Source organism: Lissotriton vulgaris, chromosome 3_2 (assembly GCF_964263255.1).
Source record: "Lissotriton vulgaris chromosome 3_2, aLisVul1.2, whole genome shotgun sequence".
Classification (NCBI taxonomy): Eukaryota; Metazoa; Chordata; class Amphibia; order Caudata; family Salamandridae; genus Lissotriton; species Lissotriton vulgaris.
In genome coordinates this window covers 8,228,472-8,251,082 of record NC_141690.1, presented here as the reverse complement: position 1 = coordinate 8,251,082, position 22,611 = coordinate 8,228,472, and the positions used below count along the sequence as shown (strand labels likewise).

The window sequence follows — 22,611 nt, the reverse complement described above, 5'->3', positions numbered from 1 at the left end:
GGGCCCCCCGTGGAGGGCGGAGAAGCTGGTGGAGCAACCAACAGCGAGCTGCGTAAGAGAGGGTCAGAGGGCTGAGGCCGTGGGGATGGCGAAGAGCCCTTCCTAGAGGGTGCCGGTGAAAAAGCAACAACGCTGCGGCCCGTCTCCAGAGATGAAGAGACCAGGAGCTGACCAACCTCCGTAGAGGAAGGAACCTCTGAAGATGAGTCAAGAACCTGACGCCGACACAGCGCCGTGGAGTCCGCCTTAGGCGCCAGCGCGACGCCAGTCGGTGCCGGAGAGGACATAGGCGGTTCCGCATTGACCACCACGTGCTTCCTAGGAGAATTGGGCCAGGCCGGAGCCGGTTCGGCTAAGGAACGGTATCGAAAAAGTGCCGGCTCAAACTCAGACGAGGCAGCCCTCTGCATAGAGGATCGAGACGGGCTCGGGAAAGCACCCAAAGCCCCAGCCTCCACCCGCGGCACCGCCTGGGCAGGGGAGGAAAGCCTCCGGCGCCGGCTCGGCCTATGGCGAGGCAGCCACCTACAGAGGACCGAGGGCAACTAAGTGATTATTATTATTACTGAGTTTTATATTATTATTAAGTGACAAGCCCACAGGCCACAGGGAGCCCCGTAGGGATTTAAAGCGAGGAAGGGACACTGTGGGTCGTAGAGGGGAGCCCCGCAGGACCGCGCCCTGACGACACCATCCTACTACAACCTGAAGCAGAACCCTTCGGCGCCAGGGTCTAAGCCGCTGGCGATGCCGCGGAAGACCCCACACGAGAAGGAAGGGCCAAAGAAGCCTGCAGGGCCATAGCGTAAGCTTCCATTTGGACCCTAGTTGCCCCCAAGCCAGGAAACGGCAGAGTGGCAACAGGCGAGGGCGCACGTCCCGAGGGGAACCCGCACCCTCCGCCGAATGAGGAAAATGCCTCAGACCAGCTGCAGGACTACCAGCTGGCGGGCGACGCCCTTGAGGCCATAGCGCAGGGTTGATGCCGCAGAGGTAATCGGCGGTTCCTGGCTTCCGAAATAGGGAACGGATGCTGGGATGACACCGACCTGGACAAGCCGGCCGAAAGCAATTTCATCTGGCGCTCCCGCAGGGACTTCGGTTTGAGGTGCTGACAAGCTTCGCAGTCCGTAGTGTCATGATGCTCGCCCAAACACCACATACAAATAGGGTGAGGCTCCGCCACGGACATCTGACGTGAACAATCAGTACACGGCTTGAAGCCCGAAGGCATTCACACACTGTTCCTTAATGCAAAGCGTGAAAAAGAGGCCTGAAAACAGGCAAGGACACGATCCGGATCCGCGTTGCATGCGGAAAATAAAAAAAACTGATGTCAGCGCGCTGGGGTGGGGCTTATGTGACCTTGCTGACGTCACGCCCACGGACGATGGCAGGGCGGAGTCACGTGATACCGCCCCCGGCGCGCAAAGATGCTGTGGCAAAGAACATTTTCCGGATCCAGTCTCACGTCTGAGGAAAATTCTACGTTAAGGAATCTGAGGCTTGTAGTCTCTATCAGATGAGACTATTAGTTATGGATTCCATACCTTAGAATAGATACCCCAGCAATACCAACCCAGTAGGTGAGTCTGCAAACTAAGTTCACACCAGAAAGTCCTGGAGAACTGAACGGCCAAAGAAGCCATCTTTTGGGACTTGGCTGTCCAGACAGTAATGTTTAGTGAACATGTGCAATGAAGCCCACATAGCTGCTTTGCAGACATCATGAAGGGGGACTCCATGTCCCAAAGCAGAAGTGGCTGCGGTGGCCCTGGTGGTGTGGGAGCGTAACCCTACTGGAGGTTCCTTGTCCGCCAACAAATAGCACATTTTAATGCAAAGAACGACCTGTCGAGAGATGGTTAGTTTCTGCACGGCTGACCTTTCTCGGCGCCCAAATAAACCAACAAAGAGCTGATCTTTCACCTGGAATTGTTTTGTGAGATCCAGATAAAATGAAAGCACACATTTTGGATCCAGACGGTGGAGCCTCTCCTCCTCTTCAGAAGTATACAGGGGCGGGAAGAAGATTGGCAAGGTGATGGTCTGTCCTATGTGGAAGGAGGTAACTACTTTCGGACGAAAAGAAGGTCTAGTGCGACCTAGAGGTTTAGAAGAAAGAGCCTGAAGCTCGCTCACCCTGCACCAAAAAGGCAGCTTTGAGTGTCATTATTACTCTGAGAGGACAATTATGTAGCAGCTTGAAAGAAGCGTACATAAGGTACGTCAGAACAAGGTTTAAGTCACACTGGGGCATTACGAAAGAAATAGGAGGAAACAGGAGAGTAATGCCCTTTAGGCAACTATGTACAATAGGTGACTTGAAAAGAGAAGGCTGAACAGGAAGGCAAAGAAAGGCTGAAATGGCCAAAAGACAGCCTTTAAGAGTGCCCAGAGCAGAGCCCTGGTGGGTCAAAGAAAGAAAGAAGAGGAGAACCTCTGAAAGGGGGGAGGAGGGGGGGAGAAAGGGGATCCACAGCCTTTGCTGTGCACCATGCCACAAATTTGTTCCATCTACAGGCATATACCGTTTTGGTGGAGGGACACCTGGTTGGCAAGATAACGTTACAGACTTCAGGAGGAATGTCGGAGCTGTCAACTGTTGCCACTCTATCTCCACGCAAGGAGGTGGAGACTGGACAGTTTTGGGTGCAGGACCATCCCCTGTTGCATCGAAAGAAGATCCTCCTCAAAAGGCAGTCTGAGCAGAGGATCGATGGCCATGTTCAAGAACTCGGGATACCAGACTCTTCATTCACAAGAATGACTTGATCCCGGTCATGCTTGATCTTCCTTAGCACTGTGGGCAGAAATGGTATAGGTGGAAAGGCGTATAGAAGACCGCAAGTCCACTTGGGACAAAAAGCGTAGCCCAGCGAGTACCACCTTGGAAATTCCAATGCGAAGAACTGACATAGCACTTTCTCTTTGGTAGCGACTAGATCTAACCAAGGCTCTCCCCACTGCTGAAAGAGACCTTTTCCCATCTCCGAGTGAAGATGCCATTCGTGATCCATCATGCACCTGTGGCTGAGTTTGTCCGCCCTGGTATTAGAGGAACTCGCCAGGAGTTGAACCACCAGGGACATGATCGGATGTTCCAGCCACTTCCAGAGACGAAGAGACTCCTCCTGACAGAGGGTCTACGAACCCACCCACCCTGTTTGTTGCAATGCCACATGGGGGTGGTGTTGTCCGTGAACACCTGCACTACTCTTCCTTAGACAGAAGAAAGGAATGCCTTCAGTGTAAAACGAATCGCCCAGAACTCCAGAAGTTTGATGTGGTACCTGAACTCAATTTGAGAGCAAAGGTCTCTGATCTCCACCTACCTCATTTGGCCGCCCCACCCTAGAAGCGATGCATCTGTCACTACTGTGAACTCTGGTTGGGGAAGGGAGAGGGATCTGTCTTTGACCCAAAAATGGTTTGTTAGCCACCACTGCAATTGGTGTGCAGTGCCCTCCGAGATCTGGACGCAATCAGATAGATTACCCTCATGCTTCTCAGTGGAGAAGTGTGGCTCACTGGTTAGAGGAGGCAGACCTGGAAGCAAAGGTCTGCCCGGGACCAGGGTTCAATTCCCGGCTCGGCGGGGTCTTGAGTCCTAAAAAATGTCCATGGACTCGACAATTCTCGCTCCGGTGCCTACTCGATTCACGGGTTCACACTCTGCGACTCTGGGCAATAGCTTGCTTAATCTCCACAACGGCGGGATGCCTGGCTTTCACCTTGCAGATACCCTGCCGGGGTTATCTCACAGGGGAATACCAGGACGGGTTCCCTAAGCAAGCGCTTAGAAACCGCTCGGTGATTTGCGCTATATAAATTCCTGTACATTTACATGCTCTGTGTGAGAAGCTGTGTTTCTGTTGCAGTAACCCTCCCACTTTTTGACAAACTACTGATGCACTTTTGACTTGCTGTGCCTTGTGTCCAAGCCAATCAGGTTCCTAGGGCCCGTCTTCTTTTCCTAAAACTAACCCAAACCGAATTGGCAATCTCTGGCCACAGGTAAACCCATGGTAAATGGTACCACAGGTACCCAGGGCGCTGTAACCAGAGAAGGCCTCTAAGGGCTACAGCACCTATTGTGCCACCCTTAGACTCACATACTGCCTTTGTAGGCTGCGTGTTTTGGTGCAGAACAAAGTGAAGAGTCGACATGGCACACATCTCTGTGTGCCATGCCTACAACCCACTGCCTTGGCATATATCACTCACCACTCTAGCTGGGTGCAATATACCCGTGGTGAGGGTACAGGTGCATTAGCCCTGTACCCCTACAGTGTCTAAGTCCAATCTTAGAAATTGTAAGTGCAGTGCTGCCATTAGGAGTATATGGTGCTGGGACTTTATCATTACGAACTCCACAGCACGATAATAGTCACACTGAAAACTGAAGTTTGGCATCAAACTTTACAGCGCATTAAATTGATGCCAGTGTGGGATTTAATGAAAAATGCACACAGAGGGCATATTAGAGATGCCCCCTGAAAAACGACCTTACACTAGAGACCAGGCAGAGTGGCTGCTTTCAGCTGCCACCACCAGACATGTTTCTGGACCCCTGGGTCAACAGCCTGCTGCTCTCGGGGGCCTGAAACAATGCACATCCTGGGACGAGGCGCCAAGCCTCCTCCCCCAGGATGGGCAGGGTCCACAAAGGGGAAGGTTCAAACGCTTGCTTCCTTTGTGAGCTTCCCCAGGCCACTTGTTGCTTTCAGCAACTGGTCCCCACTGGTTCTGACCCCCACTTTGGGCAGGAGAATGGGAGGCAAAAACAAGTGAGGAAGAGATGTGTTCCCACCTCTGCCAACTCCACCCCTCAGGTGGGGAAGGCGAGGTTTAGCACAAATCTCAGTCCCCGCCATCTTGCAGATGGGGGACAAAGCCAACCAGGGAAAGACTAACACCCCTAAATCTAGTATTCAGGTGCACCCCCGAAGCACAAGTTACTACTTGTGTAACAATATATCTGTAATAGATTCCTTACCTTAGAATATCCCCAGGCGTCAGTCTGGATCCGTAAAGATTTGCTAGCAGTACCTCTGTGTGTTAGTAGGTGGCGTCATGAGGCTCAGTCGCTGGCGTCGTAAGGGCCGAGATGACATCACAGAGACTACTTGTGCGCGGACGTCAGTTCTATACACGACTTTCTGCGCCAGGAGTGCAGAGCCATGCAAGAAACGGACCACTGGTGCCTAAGAAACAAGGACCCTTAAAAGGGATGTTCCTAACCCTAGAGATCAGTTCGCAGAACGGGGAGGATGAGTGGGGCGGTAAGGAATCTATCACTAATATCTCTTACAGATATAGCGTTACACAAGTAGTAACTTGTGCATCTGAAAGAGACACGTTAGTGATAGATTCCTTACCTTAGAATAGATATCCCAGCAGTACCAACTCCGGTGGTGGGTCTGCGAACAGGATCACACCAGAAAGTCACGGAGAACAGAACAGCCAAAGATGCCGTCTCTGCGGACTTGGCTGTCAAGGCAATAATGCTTGGTAAAGGTATGCAGCGAGGACCATGTAGCTGCCTGACAGATATCCTGCAAAGGGAGAGGCTGCTGTTGCCTGGTTAGAATGGGCACGCAGCCCCACAGGAGGCTCCGTCTTAGCCAAGGAGTAACAAGATGACTCACAGAGAGATGGTCCGTTTGTGCACGGCCCGACCTTTCTTGGCACCCACGTAGACAACGGTTGGTCATCCACCCGGAACTGTTGTGTGCGCTTCAGATAGAACGAGAGCGCAATTTTTGGGTCCAGACGGTGGAGCCTCTCTTCCTCTTTTGAAGGATGCGTAGGCGGAAAGAAGGTGCGCAAAGTGATGGTCTGCCCGATGTGGAAGGGCGGGACAACCTTTGGCAAGAAAGAAGGACGGGACCTTAAAACCACCTTGTCCGGATGAACAGAAAGGAAAGGAGGTTTAGAAGAAAGATTGGAGCTCACTCACTCTTCTGGCAGAGGTGATAGCAACCAGGAAAGCAGTCTTTAAGGTGAGAAGATGTAAAGGACAGTTGTGAAGCAGCTCAAAGGAAGCGCACAACAGAAAGGTCAAGACAAGGTTTAAGTCCCATTGAGGCATGACGAAGGGCACGGGAGGAAACGTATGTGTAATGCCTTTCAGACAACAGTAACAACCGGGGACTTAAAAAGAGAAGGCTGATCTGGAAGCCATAGAAAGGCGGAGATAGCCGAAAGATAACCTTTGACAGTGCCCAGAGCAGAGCTCTGCTGGGCCAAAGAAAGAAGGAACAGAAGGACTTCCGAAAGAGAAGCAGAAAGAGGATCCACAGAATTAGCTGTGCACCAGGCCACAAACTTGTTCCACCTGCAGGCGTATACCGTTTTAGTGGAGGGACGCTGGCTGCCAGAATGACATCACATACTTCGGGAGGAAGATCGAAAGCAGTCAACCGTCGCTGCTCAATCCTCACGCATGGAGGTGGAGATTGGATAGGTTCGGGTGGAGGACCGTCCCCTGCTGCTGCGACCGAAGATCCTCCCGAAGAGGCAGTTGGATTGGGGGATCGATCGCCATGCTGAGTAGCTCGGGATATCAGTATCTCCATGCCCAGTCCGGAGCCACAAGAATGACTTGGGTCTGGTCGCTCTGAATCTTCTTCAGCACTCTGGGCAGAAGTGGTATAGGCAGAAAGGAATACAATAGACCGCAACCGCACATGCGATGAAAAGTGTCACCTAGCGAGTGCCGCCTTGGAAATTCCAACGCGCAGAACTGATGAAATTGCGCATTCTCGTCGGTGGTGAACAGATCTAACCAAGGCTCTCCTCACTGCTGAAAGAGACCTTGTGCCACATCTGAGTTCAGACGCCATTCGTGATCCATCAAGCACCATTGGCTGAGATTGTCCGCCCTGGCGTTCAGAGAACCTGCCATGTGTTGAACCACCAAGGTAATGCCTTGATGTTCCAGCCATGTCCAGAAGCGCAGAGCCTCTTGACATAGGGTCCAGGACCCCACCCCACCCTGTTTGTTGCAATACCACATGGCGGTGGTGTTGTCCATGAACACCGCCACTACACTTCCCTGGACAGAGGGAAGAACACACAAGTTTCCATAGAGAATGAATGGGAACCTACAAGTTACAAACTAGTTCTTTTAGGGCACTTCTGACTGGACTCTGTGAAAGTTAGTTGAAACCTAGACAGTTGGATAGTTGATGCCCACAGGAGCACCGAAGTACTCGTGTTACCTCACCCACAGGAAGCAGGTGCATAGGTGTCAAAGTGTGTCAGGTTTCGTCGTCGAATCCTATGGAGCCTGGAAGAAAGATGCTGCAGGCGACCAGGAGAGAAGTGTCCGGATGGATCCAAGGGTGGATCGAAGATGAAGAGGAACTGAAAACAGAGGGGACAGAGTCTGGGTCACTAGCCAGTGACCAGGAGGGAACCAGGAAGGAACCAGGCGATGTTGCGAAGCAATCAGGTGCTGATGGGAAGCTTGTCTCTGCAGCCACGTGGACCAGGAGGCTTCGACGACGACCAGGAGTCAGGCACTGACTGTCCCACGAAGGGGCTCGCTGTCGGCGGTGTCTGCTTCAGGATTGGAGTCAACAAGCCTTGGCAATGGCAACCCACACAGGAAACAAAGTTGGCTTCTTAATCCGACCAGCAAGGTCTGAGGGTTTGCTTCATTTGAGGGAAGCAAGGGCCAGTCTGGAGCAACCACCAGCAGTGGAAATTCAAAGGATCGTCGCCAAGATGGCCACTAGCCAACGGGCAAGTGACCGGGCAGACGCGTTGAGCAGGAAAATGCAAAAGGGCCCCACGCAGAACTCGTGGAGTGTGCAGGGCTGATCTTTGGTGCAGATGCTGCTCGGGGCTGGGGCTTCCAGGAGTGAAGCGTTAAGGGGTTGACCAGCTTTTTTGGTCAGAGCCTGCCTTGTACCTGTTGCGGAGTACGAGGACGGTGCAACAGGTACAAGGCAAGCTCTGACCAGAAAAGCTGGTCAACCCCTTACCGCTTCACTCCTGGAAGCATTGGCTGCAAAATCTAAGCGCATATATGAGAAGGGAATCTCCTCTCACACTTAGAGAAACACCTTAGTGAGTGTAACACATAGCCTGGATTACACTCTTTTTTATCCTGCACTACACTCTATTTTAAAAAGGTCCTGGGGAAAGCCAGATTTAGATTAAGGCACTGGCTGAAACATGTTGACCAACTGATGGATGTAGGAGGTAGTAACTCGCCTCCCTTAAACATCCCCAAGCCTTATTTTAACCGCTGACGGGGGCCCAGTTATTAAAATTTAATTTACCCTCGGGTACTGGGACCCTCGCCAAGCCGTTTTAACTCACACTTCACTTTACACCTCACACTGCACTCTCAGTAAAATACCAGCTCCGCTGTAATCAGGCGTCGCAGCACACCCGGGACACATTAGGTGTCACTGGGTGGGCCCGATGATGAAGCATGCCACCAACCAGGTTGGTGGGTGAGGGCTTCATGAACTCACCAACGAGGTGCCCATGACAAATCTAATCAGAGTCCTAACAATATTGGTCATATTTAAGCTAGTCTCTTTTGATAACACACAGGGATGTGTGCCATGTCGACTCTTGGTTTAGTTCTGTACTTAGACACTCAGCCTGTAAAGGCAGTGTGTGGGTGTCAGGATAGAGGGCCCCTGAGGGTGGCACAATAAGGGCTGCAGTCCTCAGGGGTCTTCTCTGGTCACCATGCTCTGGGTACCTAGGGTAACATTTACTAGGGGCTGATAGGTGGCCAGAGATGCAAATTGGGTTTTAGTTTCAACACAGTTTTAGGGAAGGAACACAGGCCCTGGGTACCTGGTTGGCAGGATCCCAGGGCACACCATGGCAAGAAAGATGGCACTTTCTCCCACTTGCTTCCTCAGACAAGAACCTGCAAGAATAAAACAATAAGGACTGAACAGCCGTGCCGAAGTTAACAAGAGGAGGACACCCACTGACTTGGCCCCAGCCCCACCGGCCTGTCCCCACGTCAAACCGGCGCCAGCAAAATCCTGGGGTGTCCTGAAGCCAGCAACCTCGAGAAACCCGGAAGACCTGCCTGCCTTCAATCCCAAAGACTCTGTCTCCTATGAACACCGGATTTGTTCAAGCTCCAGACTCCAGCTCCGCCAAGGATCAGCAAGTTTGCACCACTCTGCACTAGATGCCCACAGTTCGAGTAGCCCAACACCAAGAGCGGGTCCTGACCTGAGATCCAGCGAACCCTGACCTGCCTCAAACCTCCAGTCGACAACTGCAGCCTCAAACCAGAAGGTCCCCATAATCGCGACCAGGAGCAGGTAAGAATATCCAACCCCAAAAGGCACCCGTGCACCCATCGCCCCACGATATTGGGTGGCACAACCGACGGTGCCTAACCAACCCCAAGGATCCCAACTTAACTCTTCAAGTGGCGCACCCAGAGGACCTCCGTCCCAGAGCTAGCAGTGTTTTTGCAAACTGGAGACTCCCCATTGAAAGCTACAGAGCTTCAGACGCCAAAACAGCACTCTGCACCCTGCCGCCCCAGTGCCACTGAGGGTGCAACTTTTGTGCTGGCCTAAACCCCCATTTGCCCTCAGCTTAAGTCCAGGAGCTTTGCTCCCACAACCGAGTGGCCTGCTTGTCAGCAGCCACCAACCGGATGCCCCCTATCTGCCACTGGATAACATTGGCCCTTCGCACTCTGCACCCGGCCGCCCTAGTGCCACTGAGGGTGAAACAAGAGTGCATCCTTGACCCTGGGGACCCTTGAGTCTAACCCCAAAACACCATCTCCCACAGCAAAGTACCTACCTTTAAACAGATAGCACCATTTCCCTCCATAGAATAACATTGACTATTTTTCTATGAAAAGTGTTTAATCGTGGAGTTGGAAAACCTAAAGAAATTCTTTCAAATTGGACTAACAAAAACGATTTAACTTACCTGTTTACCAGAAATGTCCCAGTGTAGTATCCAGGTATACTAAACTGTGTAAGAAAAGTACTCAAAGTAAATGTACTGGTCATTTTTACTAAAAAGCCCATTCAAAGTATATGTACTGTATTTACAAAGCATTGCATTTCTCACTAACAATACTTTAAGTCAAAACAAAGTGCATATACAATTATAATCCAAACTGTCTTACAACTGTATTTTTATTACAAAGTATTTATCACTTACCTGTGCCAGGCTTATTGGTTCTAGGAAATAAGATAACAAATACTATTTTTTTTTTTTGGGGAACCTTTATTATTACTTCAAGCAAATACAAGCAAGGGCCTACAACCACCCCGGCCGGCCGCTAGTCAAGTCGGAAGTACAGCAAATCAATGTGGGAAAATATAGCAGCCCGGAAACTGGGGTCTAACAAGTGTCCAGGATATGACTTGTATTCAGGATTCATGAAGGTTCATTTTACAATAAAGAAAAAACTAAGAATCAATGCCATACGGTCATACATGGTCCTACAATAACAAGCATGAATCAGGAACTCCGCAAATAGTGCAAATACAATTGAAGTATTGGGGGTAAGGTATACGAGCCAGGATAAATGTGAACACAAACCCGTTCCGTAGCAAAGCTGCACCCCACCCCTCAAAACGAAACATACTGTAGGAAACATGAAAAACGACGACACCAAAAAGGAAAGACAAACAAATAGGGCCATAGAAACAAATAACTGACAAATTAACAAACCCCATCCCCCTAGCCCCCCCCCCCCCTGCAGAAGGCCACGGCCTACCCCCCCCCCCCCCCCCCCCCCCCAGTAGCGTGCCTGTCGCCCTAAATAAGAGACCCGAAATATAGAAAAAGAGGAGAAGGAAGAAAAGAAGAGAAAAGTGGAGAAGGGCCCTCGATCTTGCCCCCCCCCACCCCCGCGGCCAGTAAACATCCTAAAAGCAAGATCAGAATAGTCATGGAAAACATTAATCACCGATAGCACCGTCAATAAAATCCCCGAGTGTCCCCCAAATCACTGTCAGCCATCAATAAGTCCACTGGATCCTAGACGGTATCACCCCTGGCCTTTTCTATCAGTAGTACCAACATACGTCCACTTATTAATCGGCATACAGAGCGGCGTGGAGGGTCCAAGTGATCCGGGCGGACCGGGCCGTGTTATTACCCCATGGGACTTCAGCAACCAAAACCCAGCCGAATATGTATGGCGGAAATCCGTCTGTGTTGGTATCGACCCGAAAACATCCTCAAGTCCGAACACAGTCACACCATCCGGCGAGCGCTGAGACGTCACCGGGGCAGCCCAAGACATAGATCGGCGTTGTTTCCCCAGCCGCTGATTAGATATGTGCCCCAACAAGTCACTCACATGTACTACAGATCTGTCCAAGGCGATCTCATGAGCCGGGTCTTCCAGCGTCTCCACGAACCTAGGCGTAGCTGGAGCACTCTTCACTGACAGAGGCGGGCACGTCGGCACTTCCTTGAGATCGAACTGTGCCCGTGTGGAACGGCGGGACAACAATGGCGGCCATCCTTCTTCCCAGGTCCCGGGCGTTACGGATCAGGGTCGCATGCAGGGTCGTTAGAGCAGCCAATATATCTTTGGACGTGGGCTCTTTCTCGTGCCGCCAGACCCCTGAACCCTCCCGCACGGCAGCTTTTCTATCCGGATGTGGTCTGCGTAAGAGGGTGCCAGCCGCCATCTTAGCTGATCCGGCCTTGTCCTTCACCTCACCTCGGGACCGGGCCCCACACCAGGGCGCAACAGGATTCACAGCGAGGACCCAAAAAGTCAAGGCAGGCCTCCCAGAGAAGAGCCACCAAAGGGCTAAACAAAATCTCTGCCACTCCCCGGGAGCCGCCCGCCGATTCCGGGGGAAGTCCTTAGTTATGCCCGGACACAACACTGGAAAGGGGGCCAAATATCATGCACTCCCCTCGATCCTGCTTTGCCACACATCCCCACGAGGCACTCCGCTAGATGGACTGGGTCGTCACTGTCGCCATCGGCCCATCAAACTTCCGGTGCCCTCCAGCCGACTCCTCACCTCCACCAATGGCCGCTGTTGTCACAGTCGCGGCCGGCTGTTCTTCTCACTCGACACCCCGGTCCCAGCTCCGTGAGGGCCGCAAAACAGTCGGGGACATTTCTTCGGGTCTGCCGCACGTAGAAGCCTCAGGAGCAAACGGTCAGTGAAAGTTTTCCTTCGCCTACTTAAATATGCCGTTACGGCTCAGGATAGTTGCCAGGATGTATGCGCGGGGTGAGAGGGATCACGGAGCCGAGCGTCTATGCGGCCATCTCGGTCGCTAGCTTGGCTCCTCCTCAATAAATACTATTTTTATACAAAAACAATTTGTCTGAAGTTCAGTCCGAGTGAGTGAATTAATTTGCTGACTGTGTTCAACAAATCCTTAACACTGTCCTCTGATAAAGCCTTACTGCTCAACTACACTACCACAAATAGAGAGTGAAGTATTATATACTTTACCTTGCCTACCTTTTGGATTCCACTGGACTCTGTGCACACCTCACTTTGGTATAGTATATACAGAGCCAGCTTCCTACACTGTGCCCACTGGAACTTCAAGTCCCACTGCAGAGCCCGCATATGCCACCGGGCATAGTCCACCAGCAGGTTAGAGGAGATCATGAGGCGCAGCAGCCTCAGGGTCATTCTGACTGAAAGATAGGAATCATAGCCCGGATATCGCGGACTTGCTGCTCGGGAGGATAAGCCTGAAACTGTGCTGTGTCCAGAACCACACCAATGAAAAGGAGCTTCTGAGAGAGAATCAGGTGTGACTTCGGCACGTTGATAGTGAACCCCTAGCGAATGCAGAGGGTCTGCCGTAGTTTGGAGGTGGGAGACGACAGATTGGGCCTAACTAGCCTTCAACAGTCAGTCGTCAAGATAGGGGAAGACTGGAACCCCTGAGCTGCGCAGATGAGCTGTGACCACCGCCATCACTTTCGCGAACACCCGAGTGAACACCAGAGGGGCGCTGGTAATGCCAAAAGGGAGAACAGTAAACTGAAAATGCTCATAGCCTACCGTGAAGCGTAGGTAATGCCGGTGGGTAGGCAGGACGGGGATGTGAAAATAGGCGTCCTGCAAGTCAAACGCTACCATCTAGTCTCCAGGGTTGAGGGCAGACAGGACCTGAGCCAATGTAAACATCTTGAACTTCTCCTTCCGGAGGAAGGAGTTGAAGCCCTTGAGATCCGAGATAGGACTCAGGCCTGTGTCCTTCCTGGTTACCAGGAAGTGGTGGAAGTAGCAGCCACAACCTAATTTTGGCACAGGGACTCGCTCTATGGCTCCCTTGGTTAAGAGAGCCGTAACTTCCTGACAGAGAAGGGCAAGTGTTCCTACGAGATGCGATGGAAAGCAGGTGGCATGGAGGGAGAGGTAGTATTGAAGGGGAGGGAGTAGCCCCTTCAGACTATCTGCAAAACCCACCTGTCCAACGTGATGTTGAGCCAGTGGGGGAGGTGATGGCAACTGGTGGCCCTGAAAATTCGTACTAGAAGGGTTTGGGGGCTGCAACAGAGGACGATGGTGGACTGGCCCGCCCGCTGGCCCCCAGACCCACAGCGCTGTTTCCCACATCCTCAGCAGCGCAGGGGGTGGGTAGCTTGCCAAGGCCTATGGCTCTGGGCAGAACGTGGTGAGGCACCCCTTCCGTAGACATGAAAGCCACGAAAGGGGGGAAAAGCAGACTGCGCGGGCGAGAGGTAGTAGCATTCTGGATGCGGCCGTAGTTCTGGAATTCTTAAAACTATATGCGTTGTCGGCTTTGTCGCCAAACAAGTGTCGGCCATCAAAGGGCATTTCCAAAAGAGTTAATTGGACATCACTCGAAAAGCCAGTGGACCTCAGCCAGGCGTACCGTCTCAGGGCTATCGACGTTGAAATATGAATCCTTATTACCCTGTTTACTATTATGGATGCAAAAAAAGATTTGTTGAACCACAATAATTATCACTTGCAATCCGTATTAAAGAAGATAACCCAAATACAAAGGCACAAAAGAGGGACAATAAATGAGCCCTCTTTAAACATTAGGCTGTGCTCTGATTTTCTTTCTACTCAATGTCTGATTTTTGAAGGGCTTCTCCAAAATGGGGAGTCGACGCATTTCAGCCCAATTGATTAGGGCCTCATCATGACTGGGGAAAAAGGAAACCTATAATAAACAATATATTTTCCTTATATTTACATATATACACATATACATATATATCTTAATAGGAGACATCATATTTACACAGAGCAAAAACTGTATGCATAATTAACATATTAAAGCATATTGCAGCATATTAAAAAGCCCTCTCTTGGCGCAGCAATATGTATTGTGAGGGAACAAAGAAAATAGCATGAAATTATTAATAGTGCCAGTGAATGGAAAACTTGTTGCCTGGTCATATCAATAAAAATGATGACCCTCACATATAAATAGTTCCAACAACAGGCACAAAATATAACAGGGCATAAAACGTCATAATACGTCGGAACTATCACGTAGTGTACAAGTGATTTATAAAAAAGAAGAAACAGTCTAAGTGAAATAGAAAGAAAAAGAAAGCAATCCTGACACCGGTAGTCTTTCAAGTGGACAGCTTTGTCCAACCACATTGTGTAATTGTGTATTATTTAAGTGTTATTTGAGGACACCAATGTCCACACTACATATATACATTGACAGAATGAATGATGTAATATGTGACATAATCAGCAGTGCATTGCAGGCGCGTGAGTAATAGTTAGCAGAACTGACTATTACAGAGGAATTTCTGTCGTTTTATACGAGTGAAATGTCCAGATAACTAGAACACCCCTGAAACCTATGGTTTTTTCAGTGAGTTTCAAAGCTTTTTTAAATGCTAATTTCTAACTATAAAGTCGCTGAAACCTATGTTTTTTTCTGTGATTTTCAAAGGTTTTTTAAATGCTAATTTTTAAGTGTAATAGTTTTACTTTTTTTGTACTGATTTTCTACAGTTTTTTTAACTATTTATAAATATTTTATTCATTAAACATCATTATATATTTTGCTGAAAAATGTAAAAAAAAACCATTACCCCCCCCCCCAAATTTCTTTCTGAGTTGCGCACCCAAAGCGTACACATCACGTGGGTGCGTGGATTCTAGCCGCCATATTAGAAATGTTGTGAAGGATCCGCGTACCGTGTGCGACGGCTGCATTTTTTTCAGTTACATCATATACATTTAATATATCGTGATGTGCGTGATTGGTATGCAACCAGTCCGCGACTCCTGCTCCCGTGCATTCGCGACACATGTGATTACGGTACGTGAAGCTTGACTCTAGTGGAATGGAGAGTGCGGGACCCACGTCTGGGAGCCTTCTTTGTTATGAAATTTCCTCATTTTCTCATTTACTACAATCTCCTTAGTAGGAAATACTTTCAGTTTTTTAACTTTGGTTCCATCAAAAAGGTATTCAGATGCGTCACATATTTGCCAAAAATTCTGAATGTTAGCACTCTAGTTGCTCATTAGATCACTGTAGTAAAGCTACTGCTTTCCAGGGAAGTCTGCTGCTGGTGCATGTTCCAGTCTGCATGTTAGAATTTTTTAATGAAATAGAAGAGGATTTGAGAAGTTGATTAAAATGTCTCCTAATTTGTCTTTCTTCAGCACTAATCATAATTTCGATGGCAAAGTGAACCCCCTCATTTTGTTCCTTTGCAATTTAAATGTTTTAAGTGTTACCACTTTATTCCAATCAAGATGGTTTCAGGTGTTTCATACTTTTGTCATAAGTAAGACTGTTAGTGCTCTAGTTGTTCTTTAGAACTCTCTGGGAAGCTGCAGTAGAATACAAAGGAATCAACTGACAGTCTCTGCCCTTGTTGGATGTACATGTTTTACTGAGAATGTCAGACTTCATTCTCACATGACTGAGAAAGATAATGTGAATTTACAGAAAATATGCTCTCAGTTTAGCTTATAGATCACCTTCCAACCCTCTGTGGGAAAAGCATGAGAAAATAGTTTTCTTTCAAACATGATTCATGATATCACAGCAGAAGGCTTGTTCACATGGTTAAATCACCTTCGAACACACCACAATTCCTAAAATGAGTATGGTACCATCAACAAATGATTTATAATGTAACTAAAGTCCTAAAACCCTCTATTAACTACAATGATTTTTAATTAGGTGCTATCATGTATATTGGTCCCAAGATGGCTGCCAACACTTCTTGGATAAAGTGCTGACAGCCAATCAGATCTCACGATGAGATGTGTTGTTAAGCTCCACACAGATATATATATATATATATCTTTTTTCTTTTAATATCTAAAAAACTACTGAACAGATTTACACCACTTAATAAAAAGACACAAGTCTGAACTAAGGACTACCTCTTAGCCAAATTTGGTGCAATTACGTTCAGCAGTTCGGGCTTGATTACCATCATGTATATATAGGGCTGTAAATACTCAGTGTTTCAACACCATGGTAGAATTATACCTTTTGGTGCTTGTAATCTTATACATCTGTTTCTGTCTAATGATTGTCGCGGCAAACATGTTTTATACTAGAATGACGCTAGTTCAATAAATGCTTATTGAAAACGTCCCCATTGTTTATTCTGTGAGCACGATTGACTGAGCGAAAAGTACTGCACTATTTCCACGATCCTTAAAGGATCAAGGGTTGTCATGTTCGATAGTTGCCAGAAACTATTAGTTCTTTGGTAAGGTTAGGGGGCTTATGGTGGCACTGTGAGCTGGCTGGTCTAAAGGCAAACATATCCTTCAGGGGCGGCTGGTGAAATTTGAAAGTGGTGAGGCATAAAACCTCTGTATGAGTGCCCGTGGCGAGCAAGCGTGGCGAGCAAGCGTAGCGAGCGCGCCCGACCCCCATAACTTTCCCCTAAGGCACACACTGGCACACATGATTTCTTTCTTTGTTCCATCACTTGGAGTTTATGTCACAGTGAACATGCTATACAATCCATATTAAAGTGCTTTACACTAAATTTTTAAGATGGAAACAGTAATGCGATAGGATTAGAGTATGTTAAGTTTGTGAACCTAGACATCAAATAGAATGTATTTATGTATTGATCTGTTGGACCTGTTTACTACAGTGATCAACACAATGCCATGACGTCAGCTTTTTGTTACTGTACTTCTAGGTCGAACAGCTTTCAAAGTACATCATGATCTCCACTGTGTACTTTAAGTCTCTCCCTCATAGCATGTATCTATAACAAAACCTTCCTTTCTTTAATGCATTTTGTATTCATTTTGTGGTTATTTTATTACTTACCACTGTACTTTTTTCCACTGTTTTTACCTCTTCAATTTTTGAAAGTCCCAATAAAATTTACTTGAACAAAAAAAAAAAAGTAATTCATCCTAGGGAGAAAGAACTACTTCGCATAATTGCAGGTATTGAGTTAGGCTCCTAATCGTACTCACAATGTATTGATTGTATAAGGAACCCCGAGGCCATCTTTATGGTATAAAAGAACCATACCACCACTAGATAGCCAGATGAGAAGCTTCCATGCTGACACTATACGCGGAGGTACCTCCACGCAGAAGCTCCAGAACGCAGTGGTCTGACATCCCTCGCAGGGTGTCCAACTCGCTACAAAGATGGGGTCCTTCATTCTCCCATCTGGTAATGGGGGTTAGCTCTTTCCTGGGGGATTCTTGGCTTTACACCCACATACATGCTAGGTACACTTAGGTAGCGTTTGCATCGTAGGAGTACGCTTGATTACCATCATGTATATATATGGCTGTAAATACTTAGTGTTTCAACACCATGGTAGAATTATACCTTTTATTTACTCTGTAGGTGCTTGTAATCTTATACATGGAGAAGTGTGGCTCACTGGTTAGAGCGGCAGACTCTGAAGCGGAGATCAGGCCCGGGACCAGGGTTCAAGTCCCGACGCGGCAGGGTCTTGGGCTCAATGTCCGCGGACTCGATAATTCTCGCCTCGCCGCCTACTCTAATCATGGGTCCCACGCTGCAACTCTGGGCAATAGCTTGCTTAATCTCCACAACAGCCCCAACACTGGGATGCCTGGCTTCACCTTGGGGGTGCCAAGGAGGGGCATCTCACAGGGAGAGCCAGGAAGGGTTCCATAGCATTCTACAGCGCCGGGACGCCCCATTGGGGCAGCTGTGCGCTTTACAAAATACACTACATCTGTTTCTGTCTAATGAGTGTCGCAGCAAACATGTTTTATACTAGAATGATGCTAGTTCAATTAATGCTTATTGAAAACGTCCCCATTGTTTATTCTGTGAGCACGATTGACAGAGCGAAAAGTACTGCACTGTTTCCACGATCCTTAAAGGATCAAGGGTTGTCATGTTCGATAGTTGCCAGAAACTTTTAGCTCTTTGGTAAGGTTAGGGAGCTTATGGTGGCCCTGTGAGCTGGCTGGTCTAAAGGCGAACATATCCTTCAGGGGCAGCTGGAGAAATTTGAAAGTGGTGAGGCATAAAACCTCTGTATGAGTGCCCGTGGCGAGCCCGCACCACCATAAGGGTTTTTTTTTAAATAAAAAATAAGTGGGCAAATGGTGCATTTTCAAGTAAATTTGAAAAAGCAAGAACATTGATAAAGCATTTGTGAAAGAGTAGTTGTGACATCACATGACATCACATAACTAAAGAGATTTCATATAATAATGACACAGGTATCTGCTTACATAATAAGCAGGGATCATTGTGTGAATATTCAAAAGTATTTTGGTCATTTGTGACGTAGGGTGAGAGAACATGCCAGAACATTCTTTCACAATTTCACAGTTCCAATCTCTCTGATACAAAAACACATACAAGTATTTGAACATGAAAACAAAACACACTGTCAAAATGAATAGAGTACCAAAATAATCTTAAATGCGGAGGAATAAACAACCGTTATCAAATGCTAAAGTACCCATGAGGCCCCCATGCTCATAGGAAAACTAAGAACATAATGAGCAGGGATTATGGGCAATTTAAAAGTGCCATTCTTTGTTAAAAAAGTGCCTATCTTAAATTCCAGTTACATGCACATCGTGTTATTCCACTTAAACAAGTATGTATTGCTTTCAGGATGCCCGAGTGTTGCCTCGTGTGTGGAAGGAATGGCTGTTTCTTACCCGCCTATACAATGCAGATGACCACCCTCTTGTAAGAATATGTATTTGCAGAACCATCGTGTCCCTTCCTTTGAAAGTAATCCCTGTGCTAAGAATATTCTGCTATGGGTTTTACCTCGTACCAGGAGGGGAGTTTCCGCAAGAGGAGCCAGTCAGACTCTTGTTGAGAGAAGCACAATTCAAATGTTTGCCTTTCTTTTGGCGTGCTGCTTCCCCTTGCACCACATTTGGCCCCGCCCCTTCTCAGCTACTCAGCACCTTCACAGCGACCTTGTCTGACCTCTTTCCAAACAAGGGACATAAAATGCTGTTTTTATGGTCCTTTTCAACATCATTGAGTGAATATTCAAAAGTATCTTGGTCATTTGTGATGTAGGATAAGAGAACATGCCAGAACATTTTTTTCACAATTTCACACATCCAATCTTTCTGATACAAAAACAAATACAAGTATTTGAATATGAAAACAAAAAACACACTGTCAAAATGAATAGAATACCAAAATAATCTTAAATGCGGAGGAATAAAAAACAGCTATCAAAGAAAAAAAAAGAACCCATGAGCCCCCCCCAAGCTCTAAGAAAGGATGGGCAGGTGCAGATGCAATCTAACACAAGCGCAGCTGCCTTGCTTGGATAGGTTTGAGGGAGTCTACAAACAAGTTATGTCTCTTTTTACATTATCAGTGTATAGAACTGTGTGTATCTTTGCCAGATGCCTCCATCTGCTACTCTCTGTAATCATGGGCCCCCCACCACCTGGCCAGCACCCACTAACCTGAAAATCCGGGGAGTCTGCATATGCGAAGGGAAGGCCGCAGATCTCGCCTTACTGGTCCAGGAAACAGTGTGCCGAAAACCTCGGTGCAACTGCAAGTGGATCGGCTGTGAAGAATGTGCCCACAAAGAATTGCCTTTTTGAACAGCAACATGTTTTCAGCATCATTTCCAAGGACCATTCAGTAAGGTTACCTCAACTGCACACGTGAGGCCTGACAACTATCACTTGCGTCATATAAAGCTTCCGTGGCAGTGCCTGCATATTTTACAGTCTTATATGGCCAATCTCCACTCAAGGATGTCGGCACCATGTAAGATCATCGCTGTTATGAGCAGCCTTCATAATTTGGGTTAAATGGACTGGATCTTCTGCGCTGTACGGATCGTACGACTCTGGTGTCCATGGCCGCGGTGGAAGAGGGTTTTTCAGGGTCCAGGGCAGGGCTCTAATGTACATATATAAGCAGTGTAATGTAAGGCCGGCCAACCACCTTGCTAACACCACAGAGACGCCAGTCCGAGTCCTGCCATCAAGATGTCCCCAGGAGTTTTGCCCTTGCAGGGGCACCTGCGACGCTGTTCACCTCCGTTCACAATAACCCCGAGAACGACCGGGGGATCTGGCCTGGCATAAGTTCACTGGACTGCCTTCCGGGATTCCTGTGGTCAGTGAGCACTGCTGCCTATCAGTTGGAGGGGGGCTGGCGGCAGAACTGCGACTTCACCCACGACTCCGAGCACGAGCAAGGGTTGCCCAGACGGGTGGAGAGGCCCAGACTGCGTGGTGAACGCCGCGTGTGCCTCTAAGCCAATCCAGACTCTACTCCAGCAGAGTGTGATTAAGTGCCATCTTTCTTGCCTGGTATGCCCCCACTTTTTGCTGAATTGCTGATGTACTTTGACTGAGTCTGCCCTGGGTTCATGCCAATCATGTACCCAGGGCCTGTGTTCCTTCCCTAAAACTGTATTGAAACCAAAACCCAATTGGCATCTCTTGCCACAGGTAAGCCCCTGGTAAATGGTACCCTTGGTACCCAGGGCACTGTGACCAGAAAAGACCCCCGAGGGCTGCAGCACTTCTTATGCCACCCTTAGGGGCCCTGTCCCCTGACAGACACACACACACACACACACACACGCACACACACACACACACTGCCTTTGCAGGCTGTGTGTCTTGGGGCAGAACTAAACCGAGTCGACATGGCACACATCCCTGTGTGTCATGCCCACAAACACACTGCCTTAGAATACCTCAGTCACCCCTCTAGCTGGGTGCACTATGCCAGTGGTGTGGGCACCGGTGCATGAGCCCTGTGCCCCTACAGTATCCAGGGCCATTCCTGGGCACTGTAAGTGCAGTGATGCCATTAAGAGTATATGGTGCTGGGAGGTTGTCATTACGAACTCCACAGCACTATAATGGCTACACTGAAGACTGAGAAGTTTGGTATCAAACTGCTCAGCACATTAAACCCACATTGATGCCAGTTTGGGATTTAATGTAAAATGCACTACAAAGGGCATCTTGGAGATCCCCCCTGAAACTTAACCAACTCCCAGTGTCCTGACTGCGTGGCTACCGAGGCTGCCACCACCAGACATGTTTCTGGACCCCTGGGTCGAGAGCTTGCCGCTCTCCGGTGCCTGAAACAATGCAGACCCAGGGACGAGGTGCCAAGCCTCCTCCCCCATGATGGGCAGGGGAAGCTTCAAAGGCATGCCGCCTTTTGTGAGCTTCGCCAGGCCAATTGCTGTACTCAGCAACTGGCCCCCACCGGTTCTGGCCCCCACTCTGGCGGGAAGACAGGCGGGAAACCCTAGGTCAGGAAAGGGGGTGTGCCCGCCTCTGCCAACCCCACCCCTCAGGTGGGAGAGGCGAGGTGAAGCATAACTCCAGGCTCACGCCATCTTGAGGATGAAGAGCCCTGCCCAATCAGAGATCGGCTCCTGCCCCCCTCCCAGAGGAGAGAAGCAGGGTAGAGGGTGTACCCACCCCAGGACAGGGACCCACTGGTCCCTGCTCTTACCCTACCTGTAACGCCCCTAATTTTGGATTTAGGGCACCCTGAACCTTTCTTTCGCAGATCCAGATTTGAAAACAAGAAAGAAGAACAAGAAGAAAGAAGACCTGCCGTGCAGCTGCTAACAAGAGGACAACACCAACTGACTTTGCTCCAGCCCTACCGGCCTGTTGATCTTTGAACCTGCTCCTGCTAAAACCCCGGCGTCTCCTGCGGACAGCAACCTCGAAAACTCCGGAGGACGTGCCTGCCTTGCTCATCTGAAGACTGGGACTCCCATGAGCAGTGGTTCTGCTCAAACAAGCAACACCACTAATGCCAGCCAGGAACCGTGAATCCAGCACACTCTGCACCCCCGAGTCCAGCCTGTGCATGAGTGAACAAAGACCACGAGGACGTCCCCCCGGTGATTGTGACCACGAATCCAGTGCCCAAGGACCCTCCTCAACGCTTCTGATGACGCCAGCAGTCTCACAACAAGGGACCCCTCCAACCGCGACCAGCTGAGGGTAAGATTTACCGACGTCAAAAGACACCCCTGTACCCGGCGCCCCACGGCTCCCTGTGCCCAACTCATGGGTGTTTACCTATCCTCCAAGATCCCACCTTAACTCTCGAAGTGGTGGTCGCACCTGAAGAATCTCCGTCCCCGAGCCTGCAGCCTTTGTTCAACTTCCAGCTTTTCCATTGAATAAC

The 22,611-nt window shown here is 48.9% G+C and overlaps 1 protein-coding gene across 2 annotated transcripts in view; it reads right to left on the bottom strand.

The window, feature by feature from the left end:
* The window catches only part of PDS5A (PDS5 cohesin associated factor A), a 1,517,933-nt gene that overhangs the window by 377,825 nt on the left and 1,117,497 nt on the right, over window positions 1–22,611 (bottom strand). The window lies entirely within an intron of this gene.